The sequence below is a fragment of the Limanda limanda genome, chromosome 15, assembly GCF_963576545.1.
Source record: "Limanda limanda chromosome 15, fLimLim1.1, whole genome shotgun sequence".
Taxonomy (NCBI): domain Eukaryota; kingdom Metazoa; phylum Chordata; class Actinopteri; order Pleuronectiformes; family Pleuronectidae; genus Limanda; species Limanda limanda.
Window position 1 is genome coordinate 6,036,223 of NC_083650.1, and position 11,515 is coordinate 6,047,737.

The 11,515-nt window shown below is 43.8% G+C and overlaps 1 protein-coding gene across 1 annotated transcript in view; it reads left to right on the forward strand.

Annotated features, from left to right (window-relative positions):
- The window catches only part of sdccag8 (SHH signaling and ciliogenesis regulator sdccag8), a 49,122-nt gene extending 37,607 nt beyond the window's left edge, over nt 1-11,515 (forward strand). Inside the window, exons 18-19 of the mRNA XM_061087754.1 lie at nt 10,628-10,665; nt 10,777-11,515. The gene's annotated coding sequence lies outside the window, so the exon portion shown is untranslated. The remainder of the gene's footprint in view (nt 1-10,627; nt 10,666-10,776) is intronic.

Sequence of the window (11,515 nt, forward strand, 5' to 3'; positions counted from 1 at the left end):
CTTCCTCTCCCCCTCTCCTTCTTCCTCTCCTCTCTTCTTCCTCTCCTCCTCTCCTTCTTCCTCCTCTCCTGTCATCTCTTTCTTCCTCCTCTCCTCTTCTTCTTCCTCTCCTCCTCTCCTTATTCCTCCTCTCCTCTCCTTCCTCCTCTCTTCCTCTCCTTATTCCTCATCTTCTTTCTTTCCTCCTCTACTTATACCTCTCCCCCTATCCTCTCCTCTCGTTTTTCCTCTCCTCCTCTTCCTCCTCTCCTCTTCTTCTTCCTCTCCTCATTTCCTTCTTCCTCTCCTCCTCTCCTCTCCTTATTTTTCCTCTCCTCTCGTCTCTTCTCTTTCTCCCCCTCCCCTCTGCTTTCCGTACCAAACACCACGCAACCTTTCCTCACCCTGCAGCTGTTCGCAGGCTGTTTCACCAATTATCACTACGCATGTACACACTTAGGTCACATACACTGACTCTCTCACACACAGACACACACATGTACGACAGACCAACATAACACCAACGCTTGCTTAACCACACATAGTGACAGCAGTGGGTTTGTCAGCGAGTGTGTGTGTGTGTGTGTGTGTGTGTGTGTGTGTGTGTGTTTGTGAGTCCACAGCTGACTGTGCAGCCCTTTAAGGAGAGCAGCAACATATACGCAGATGTGCCTGTAGATCCACAGGCTTCGCTCGCCCATATGGCCTCCACCGAGAGAGATGGTGCATGCGTCTGAAGTAGAGCAGAGGATGGAGCGATGGATGGAGGAGGGATAGAGGGCCATGTGTGGCATGAGTTGTGAAAGCAGTTGTTGTAGTATGTACTGTATGTCGGTGGATGTGTGTGTGTGTGTGTTGTGTGTGAGTGTGTGTGTTGTGTGTGAGTGTGTGTTTGCACCAGAGGCTCCAGGAGATTGGTTAATGGAACAAATGGTCGCGGCGGGCCGGGGAAGAAGGAACAGGCTTGCTGCTACCACGGGCGAACAGCAAGCCCGGGGCGAGGGCTGCTTCATCTGGGCTCCTGCCACACACACACACACACACACACACACCCTCTGTCGAACCAACTCCCCCCCCCCCCCAACCCCTATCCCCGAACACACAGTGTACTGCCATGCCCCAGAAGCAAAAAGGACGCTGCTCGCAAAACTTTTCATTTGCAAATTAAGTTGGCAGCGGCTGGGATAAAGAAAACAGGACAGCTTTCATTTGTCTCGTCGTGTGTGTGTGTGTGTGTGTGTGTGTGTGTGTGTGTGTGTGTGTTTGTGTGTGTTTGTGCATACGGGAATGTTTGTGTGCTTCACTGTGTGTATGATGAGTCGCAACTGTGTGTGCGTGTGTGATCTGAGAGGAGCTGAGCGATAGAGGGATGATAAAAGAATGAAAGAAATGGAACGGGGTCCAGTGTGAGGTCCAGCTTAATCTTAAAATCATGACTGTTCACACTCGTGTTCCACAGATTATTATTAACATCACTGCTCTCTCATTTTCCCTATTTTCTATTTACCTATCACATATGCAAGTTGTTCTTTTCATCATCCAATTTTTTAAATCTGACATTTTCATTTTTCATGGAACAACAGCTGCTTCACTTTATCTGGGGTTTTTTTTCCCCTGAGGAATATTTTACAGAATTTGCAGAAAAAGAAGTTTAGGCACATTTTTAAAAGCAGTTGTGGTTTATTTCAGATCTTTCTTTTCAAGTTCCTTCTGTAAACTCTGAAAACCCTCCAGCATCGCACACGTCTAATAGGTAGCTAGACATTTTCTGAGAAAAATTACAACACTAAAAAAATAAATGCTAGAAATTATTTGGGGCCTCAGTTTATACTAACAGTACATCTCTTATTTTCCCTCTTACCTCTGGATGGCGCTGATCAGTCATCCTCTCCCCTCCTTCATCTTCCTCTCCTCCTCTTCTCATCGTCTCTGTCTCTGCGTTGCCCAGCTGGCTTCTGTAGCCGGGAGCGAATGCAGGGCGGCCTGCTGAAAGAGCATTGTCAAACGGTGGCTTTACAGCTCTATCATACACACAGACAAACTCATACACACACACACACATACACACACACACACACACACAGATGCACAGATTTGCAGCTCAGATGTCAGGCTGTAGCCAGGGGCTTGCAAGCTGGAGCGTTAACTGTGCAAAGCGTCACATCTCGAGCCCCAGTCGGTGACACATCGCTAACATCTCGTCATAAAACTACGACTAGAAAACCGCGCGCAGAAAAACACCTGCACCTTCTTTAGGAAACATGTTAAAAGTAATAAGGGCTGAAACGCTCTGATGCCAGGGAAGCAAACTTTCAAACACGAGACTTGACGAGAGGCTGCAGGGCCTCGTGGCTCCAAACACTCTGACATCGAATAGATGATCTAACAGCCTGCAGCAGCAACAGCGGCACTGAAACCAATGACAGAATGAAAGCAGAGACGACTTCTGTGCTGGTTCAGAAGCTGCTTTGCGGCTTTGGTTTTAAAGTCAGGGTAAGAATATATTTCTGTTATTCCAACCTAAACAAATCTGGTTTAATATAGCAAAAATAGATAGGTCTGCAGAAAAAGTTAATTATGCTGACGACCTGTTTTGATCTTTTTTTTATATATTAAGAACAGATTAATTGATTTTCTACATTTATCACCCTTTAAACATTTTATTTTATTCTTCTCCCTTTAAATTTGTATATTCTTCATTTAAACAGCAAAAAAGATTTGGTTTGATGCAATTTAGAGGTGCAGAAATGGTCTCCAATGTCTGGATGAAAATTGCTCGTTATTATTATAGAAATAAATAATGACTAAAAGGGATTTAAACCCTGAACTCTGATCTGTGTGTTTGTACAAACAGCACACGCAGCTGTGTGTTTAGCTAATTTGAGCAATCAAATGAACTATTATTAATTAATTAGATTTGTTATAAAGGTCGAAAGAACAAATTATTTTGTAATTTGCTATTTACCTTACTGCAGCATTTAGTTTTGTGATAGTGTGAAAGAACAAATAACCTGATAGAAGTGCGAGAGGCCGTCAACTGTGTTTCCTGTCGCGTATCGATTACAAATCCTGTATTAATACAATTAACATTGGTCAAAATGAGTGCTTTTATTTTTATAATATTGTGTTACAGCTACTTTTTTACACAGCTATAACCAAACTCTGACAATTTGAAACTTAAAATTTTAAACGCAGCAGTACATTTAAAAAAAAAAATGCAGCAGTAAAATTGAAGTAAATCAGATTTCTATTAAATAAACAAAGATTTATATTCTTGAAAGGAATCTGATAATTTCTTTCATAATTAAATTGTCATTAAGATTTATTTCGCTCATTAATCAGCTGCATCGAATCTATAAGTAAATATAATTTCACTCAAATATCAAACAGGCAAGATGGTAAAAAAAAAAAAATGAAAGCAACACAATAAATTGATCAAACAGAAAAACAAATATCAGCTAAAAGATGAAATATTTCACGATATGTGATTCCAAAATGTAGAAGTAAAAAATAATAAATGTTTTTTTTGTGTTTTAAACTGAGATCTGAGAACATTGAGATACATGTTGGGTAAAGATTTGTCTAAGGTCCCAGCAGTGAGCTGCTCTATGTGAAATCCCTTTAATTGTGTTTTGCTTTCATATGATTTATGGTTTAAATTTTTGTATTTTAAAGTGACTCGTTCAGACCAGTTCAGCTTCTGGAAACAACAGGTAACTAAAAAACAGGGAAATGACAGAGAACTCAAACTGCAGCGAGGGAACGTGTGTCGCTCTCATCACAACACACAGGGACACTGGTCGTGTTCTCAAGGCAAATGTACATGTCAGCAAGAGCAACAACTGGCACGGCAGGTTGATGGAGGGGAAGAGGGGTGTGGCCTTCAGGCAACACACACACACACACACACATGTTCACATTCTTGAGTGCAGTTATGTGCCAGCCAAGATTTAGCTAGAGCGCTGAGGTGTGAGGGTGGTGATGGTGGGCCTCGGATTGGGCAAAATATGCTTAAGTGTGTGTCTGTGTGTGTGTGTGTGTGGGGGGCAGCTGCAGCCTTCATGCCCCTGGCAGTGTTGTTGTAACCAGGCAAGCCAAGGCCGTCTGCCGGCATTCTTCACCCCCTAGGCCCCCTGCACACACACACACACACACACACACACACACACACACACACACACACACACACACACACACACACAGTTCAGTTACTCCAACAATTGTGTGTTTACAGCTCAGATTTTTCATTATCTTTAGAGTTGACTTTTTTGTTGAGAGACAGATTTAACTTTTCGTCTTTGTGTGTGCCTGTGTGTGTGTGTGTGTGTATGCTTGTGTGCCTGTATGTGTGTGTGTTGTGTGTCTGTTCTATGAGCACAGCTAATATCTCCTCCCCGATTAGAGCTCACGTTTATTTTTTACACCTTTTTTTCTTTGCTTTCTTATTCTGAAAATCTTTAATCTCATAGCGTGAAATCCAGTTTCAACAGACAGATTCTCTACAGACGGACGTTATTTGACTCTGTGACTTATATTATTATTTTTAATATGTATGCAAATATTTTAAAGGGATTTTCTTAAAGTGACAATGTGGCTACATTTCGTAAATCCAGGTTATCAGAAGGTGGAAACTTTGTAAATAGCAGATCATCTAAAAATTGCAGGTTAACTTTTCAGGATGGTTCAGCAACGTGGGAGCATTCAAGTGTCATCATATCAGATTTTTCATAATTCAATATATTTGGTCTCATAATCATGTTAAACTATAAAAAAAAATGCTGTAAAATGGAAGCTGTTTCAGATCAGTGAGGCGACCACGCTCTCTCCCTCGATTGGTGAAGAGATTTTCTCTGGTTGACTACATTCGTAAAACCACACACATTTATGTGTTTCCAGTTTCTCTCTCTCCGTTTCTCCAACAGGACATTAGCACGTTCCCTTCAGACCTGCTGCCTTTAGGAGCGATGCCTCCACCTGTAAATAAATATGCAAACAGACAAACATACACAACAGAGTTTAGACACTAGCTGAGGGCTACGACTGATGTTTACAACAGAGAGGTGACTGTGTGTGTGTGTCTGTGTGTGTGTGTGTGTGTGTGGCTTGTAATTAATCTCCTTAGTAGCAGCAGTCAATAGAGAGTGCTGCGGTTGGAGCTGCAGATTGTGAGCAGAGTTTGATTATCGGCCTGTCTGGGGAAATTACTGCAAACTGCCTCCCAGCGAAACGTGTGTTTATTATGTTGCTGAAGAGCAAAGCAACACAGCAGCTCGGCTGCAGGTGGGTTCAGAGCATCACTGAGGGAATCAGCTCCATCTCGGTGTGTGTCCTGTGTGTCAGTAAACTGTGGGATCCAGTAGGTGGTGTCCTTTCACCGGGTCAGTGGGGAGGGAGGGAGGGAGGGAGGGAGGGGGGGTCGAACCAGGAGCAGCAGGGAGGTGGAACTGGAACCTTTAGCTTCCTCCGTCCCTCCTGCGCTGCGTCTAGAAGCTCACCGGAAACTGTCAATCCTCATTTTTCACAAAGTGCACATCCCCACTCAGCTCATCCATCCATCCATCCATCCATCCATCCATCCATCCATCAATCCATCCATCCATCAATCCATCCATCCATCCATCCATCCATCCATCCATCCATCCATCCATCCATCCATCCGTCCATCCATCAATCCATCAATCCATCCATCCATCCATCCATCCATCCATCCATCCATCCATCAGTCCATCCATCCATCCATCCATCCATCCATCCATCCATCAGTCCATCCATCCATCCATCCATCCATCCATCCATCCATCCATCCATCCATCCATCCGTCCATCCATCAGTCCATCCATCCATCCATCCATCCATCCATCCATCCATCCATCCATCCATCCATCCATCCATCCATCCATCAGTCCATCCATCAATCCATCCATCCATCCATCCATCCATCCATCCATCCATCCATCCATCCATCCATCCATCCATCCATCCATCAGTCCATCCATCCATCCATCCATCCATCCATCCATCCATCCATCCATCCATCCATCCATCCATCCATCCATCCATCCATCCATCCATCCATCCATCCATCCATCCATCCATCCATCCATCCATCCATCCATCCATCCATCCATCCAAGCTTCCTTCCTTCCTCGACAGTTCCTGGCAGCGTGCAGAGGCGAGCCAGCTTACTGTGTGTGTGTGTGTTAGTGTGTGTGTTAGTGTGTGTGTGTGTGTTAGTGTGTGTGTGTGTATGCGTGTGTTAGTGTAGGGCAGTGCCCGAGCATTAAGCCGCATTAAGCCCTAATTAATGAGTGTGCCAGTCGATAGAGGCCAGTTATTGGATTTTCTGCTTTAGCTGCTGGAAGGCGGGCTGCTACTATAATCACACACACACACACACACACACACACCTCTGAGGCAGGGTATGCAAGGTGAGAGTAGATTAGTGTGGGGGAGGGGGGTCCAGGTACTATGTTGCGGGTAAAACTCTATTGACACAAAAATTCTAAAAATGTTCTCATGGCTTTACATTAGATGTCAAGGTAGCGTGAGGGTCGGTGCAGAGGAGTTATAGTGTCCTGATGTCTGGAGTTATGGAAATTCAAATGTGTGTGTTTGTGTGTGTGTGTGTTGTATAAGAAGGCCAGAGGTTGGCAGCTCTCAGCGCAGACAAACTGTGTGTGTGTGTGTGTGTGTGTGTGTGTGTGTGTGTGTGTGTGTGTGTGTGTGTGTGTGTGTGTGTGTGTGTGTGTGTGTGTGTGTGTGTGTGTGTGTGTGTGTGTGTGTGTGTGTGTGTGTGTGTGTGTGTGTGTGTGTGTGTGTGTGTGTGTGTACATGCGCGTGTCAGTGTGCGTGTCAGTGTCAGGGTCAAAGCTTTAGTCACTACATTACATAAACGTGCAGATTACAACCTGCAGCAGCTTTAAACATCTGAGGCCTCGACCCGACTGTTTGGCTGCTGCGCTCCCTCCTCACTGTCGAGCTGCTGGATCTGAACGTGTGTTGGTGTTTAACACCAGAGTTTCCTTTGTGTTTAGTTTGTGTTTAGTTTTGTCGACGTAAACACTACTGATCAGATTAGTCACGAAACTCAGTGGCAGGAGGTTCAGATCTCGATCAGGAGGAAGATCCAGGAACGTTCTTCACTTTATTAAACCTTGTGCTGCATCGACTAATTGAGAATAATTTATAAAATAATGATACAAAAAAATTAGGGGACTGATATACACGTTAAATATTTTTATAAAATATAGTTATTTTACTAGAAATATTTGGAAATAAAGGGTACATTTGTCCAAATTATGAGCCTCAATCTGACTATGTTTGACTCAGGTTTTGAATCATCTGCTGCGTCGTCTTTTCTTTGGTTTCCTCAGAACAACAGGGTCAATATTTGCTGAATTGTTTTGAAGTTCACTCAATCAAGTTGTGCTTCACCCCAGGTGAACAACTTCCTACACTCGGCGTCACACTCATCTCCACAAACAGGCCGAGTGAAAAATATCAGATAAGCTGCGTCATCACGAAACCTCTGACTGCTGCTTTGAACTCTTTTCCAGAGAAAACAGGTTTGAAGCTTTTGGTTCCGTCCACACACACACGTAGATCAGAGGTTGTGATTGGACGGAGGATCATCATTTTTCCCCAGCGCGACTCAGATGAGTTTGGCGGCGCGGAGCTAAAAGCCGTCAGGCAACACACGACCAACTCTTCCCTCATCAAACATTTACAACCTCAGAACAACAGGCTCTGTTTCTGACCTTCAGGTCCTCGTGTGTGTGTGTGTGTGTGTGTGTGTGTGTGTGTGTGTGTGTGTGTGTGTGTGTGTGTGTGTGTGTGTGTGTGTGTGTGTGTGTGTGTGTGTGTGTGTGTGTGTGTGTGTGTGTGTGTGTGTGTGTGTGTGTGTGTGTGTGTGTGTGTGTGTGTGTGTGTGTGTGTGTGTGTGGGACTCTCACCGGTGTATTGTGTGTCTCCAGTCACAGAGCGGCTCTTTCTGTTTGTGTGTCATGCTGTGGTGCTGCTTGGACGGGGAGTGGGGGGGGTTGGCTGGTCAGGAGACTAAGCAGAGCCTCCAGGTCTGAGATGAAACCCCCCGGCGGGCCTCTGCTCGGACAGAGAAGAGTTCACAGAGGGCAGGTTGTGATCAGGGACATGAGGAGGAGGATGAAGAGGAGGATGGAGGAGGAAGGACTTTCTTATTAAAAGGGAGAAAAAGAGGGATTAAAGCCCGCGGTGGAAGCAGCACAGGGCAGAGTGAGGACAACGAGGGGGGGGGGCACGGAGCAGATTGCGGAGGAGAGTTGGGATGTTCGCCCCCCCCCTTCTGTCACACGCAGGCAGCCCCGGCACTGCCAACATGACCAGCAGGGCAGGGGCATCTGTCTCCCCCCCCAGCTACCTCTCTCTGTCTCCCTCTGCCCCGAGCCACAGCTCCCTTCATCCCCATCCTCCTCCTCTTCCTCCTCATCACACACATTACTCCCGCAGCCTCATCACACTCTGAACCTGTTGAAACCGGGACGGACACAATAGAAGAGGATTCACTTCATGTTGAGATGTAGAGCAGAGGTGTTACCGAAGCTTCTCGCTCTCTGGTGCTCACGTGTGATTCCTGGTCTCAGGCTGAGAGGAACCCTGAAGCAGCTCGGCTCTTTGTGCAGTGAAGAGGACGAGCTCTGTCCGACCAGATTCATCTATCAGTCGAATTTGATTTGTTCTGCCTGTATTAACAAATCAATGAGAACAGACGGTGTCTAACGTGTGTTCAGAGGTGTGTCAGTATTTTAAGAAAATGTCTAACAGTGCTGATCAGAGCAGTTATGACAATTGTAAGAGATTTTACTCGTAGTAGTGAGCGGTCAGATTATATTTGATCAAGTTTTGATCCTGATCCTGATCCTGATCCACAGGCTGGAGAAGAAGCCCTGTAGAAACTTCAGCTCCCTTCACTCATGTTTTAGTTTGGGACCTTTTGTAAAATTTGCAGTAGGATCTAAAACACTTTTTCACTTTTTTATAATGATTTGACTGTAGCTCCATCTGCAAAAGGGTAATTTTGTTCATTTAAAAATGAAAGCTACGGTAAAATGTTGTATTACAGTTTTTCACAAATGTTAACACACGTTTTTCAAAACAATAACGGCTTTCTCAAAACTGCACACAAAAAGCTAAACCTGACACTCCCTTTGCAAGATGACACTTTGCCCTCAAATCTCTTCACTGTTCACAAAATGGAACTCGTGTTTTCATTTGGTACACACAGCCATATTTTCAAATGACACACACATACCATTCATTGAGTACACACAACTAACCATTTGCTGCACACTACCAAGCATTTACAGCACACTGAAGTGCAAAATTGAAAACACAATCATCCAAATGGAACACACCATATGAATGACAATGTCTCTGGAGAATGATTCATTTCTCCTTTTGTAAAATGTCTCAGTGTAGGCCTACTGTTTTCATAGTCAAACATAAAAAAGCACACAAATATTCACAAAAATTACTGGTTGTCGATATCTTCCAAGTTCTCCATTGTTTGTCAAACACAACATAGGCTCAAGGCACTTTCATGCTGCCGTCCTGATTGCAAGTTGCTCAACAGACCTGAATGTTTAGAGATTTGAGTATTCGTGTGTTGTAGGTTGATCCTTTGAGATTTTACTTGAGAAGTGTGTGCAACAACTGAACATTGTGTGGAAGTGTTTTCGACAACAAGGTGATGTGTAATTGACATCAGAGTGTAAAGAAGGAAAGTCAGAGTCTAATGCAGATAAGGGAGTGTGAAGTAGAGCCAAGTTGGGTCGAGCGATTGGTGCGTGAAGTGAAGGTTGTGCAAATTGTGCCGAATTTTCGCGTTTTGTGTGTTAACAACTGAGAAAATCTCTAAATGTAAAAACTCGAGGACTATACAAATACTTTATTAATTAAACTAAGTTTATCTTTTAATTCCAGGGTCAATTATATTTATCCTCTCATGTACATGCAGTTATTACTAAGCACTTTAACAAGGCATAGGATATTGTGTTGGGGTTTCGTGTGTGTGTGAGAGACCGAGAAAGAAGTGTGTGTGTGTGTGTGTGAGAGAGAGAGAGAGAGTGAATGAGTTCACCGCTGCATTACAGGAGGGGGGGTGGGGTGGGGGGGGGACTGAATGAGAGAAATAATAGGGAGCTGCTGGTGGGAAATATCTAAACAGGCAATCCACCCCCCAAACACACATTGAAAATACACAGCATTCATACACCCTCACCCCCAAACCCCAGCTGGATAACACCACCTCTCTCTCACACACACACACACACACACACACATATACACATACTGCCTAATCCCAGTGTGCCAGTGAAAGAGGTGATTGTCTGCGGCTGTGTCAGAGGGGACACACTAATTGGAACGTCCCACTAATGACACAACACTCGCACAACTTTCTCACACCACTGTTTGCTCGGGCGTTACATCATGTCAACAATCCGCCGATGAACGATGTCAGAAACACAAATAAAATGCCTGGAAAAGGTCAAAGATGCTAAAGTGACGTATTAAGATGATATTTAAATCAACCCTCCATCGTAACCCAAAGAGAAAAGTTACTACCATAATTTATCATTTACTGTGACTAAATGAATTTGTCTTTTCTCGGCAGGAGCTCTTTAAAGACAACCCGGCCCTGAAATCAAATCAGTAAGTTGTTCTGGATTTACTGAAAAACACACAGTCTGTACTTTGTCACGATTGATTGTGAGTGTCAGACGTTGAGATTCCAGTTTCCTGATGTGGTGTTTCTCTCTCCAGCTTCTCTTCCCGGTTTCCTCCTCTTCATCATCACCGCTGTTCGGCTGCTCTGTTGGGATCCAGATGTTTTAAATGTTAGACGGATCAAACTGTTGTCAGACGTTGAGGTTCCAGTTTCCTGATGTGGTGTTTCTCTCTCCAGCTTCTCTTCCTGGTTTCCTCCTCTCCTCCCCTGTTCGGCTGCGGATCCAGTTGTTTTTAATGTTATATTGATGGATCTGTTATTTCTTGTTCTTGTTTTGTATTTTAGTAAGAAATTGTCAGTTCATTTGACTGTTACTGTGTGTTTAGTTTTCCTCAGGACAAATCTAATATTTACTTTTTCATGCAATGGTTTTCTAAGAAAGATTTTCTTTTTTACAGTGTAAAAAAAACATCTCCATGTTGATGGTAATTTATTGTGTTCACATCCCAGCGTCCTCAGCAGCACTGTGTCCTCACAGCAGGAGGGACAAAGAAAGGCTGTTTGATCAATTGTTATTTATTGTTTCAAACTGTTATTTTATTGTTTGACGGATCAAACTGTTGTTTTCACAATAAAATAACAGAAAGCCACTTCCGGCTATAAACAATAACACGCTGGGTTAGTTACACTGTTATTTATTGTGCTGACTGAGGCTGATGTGCAGGGAGACGTTAACATCCTGTATGAGTTTTGTGTTACACTTCATATCAATCAATCAGTTTCATTGTTTACATTGTTGAGAAATAAATTGTCAGTTTATTTACATTTGGCAAA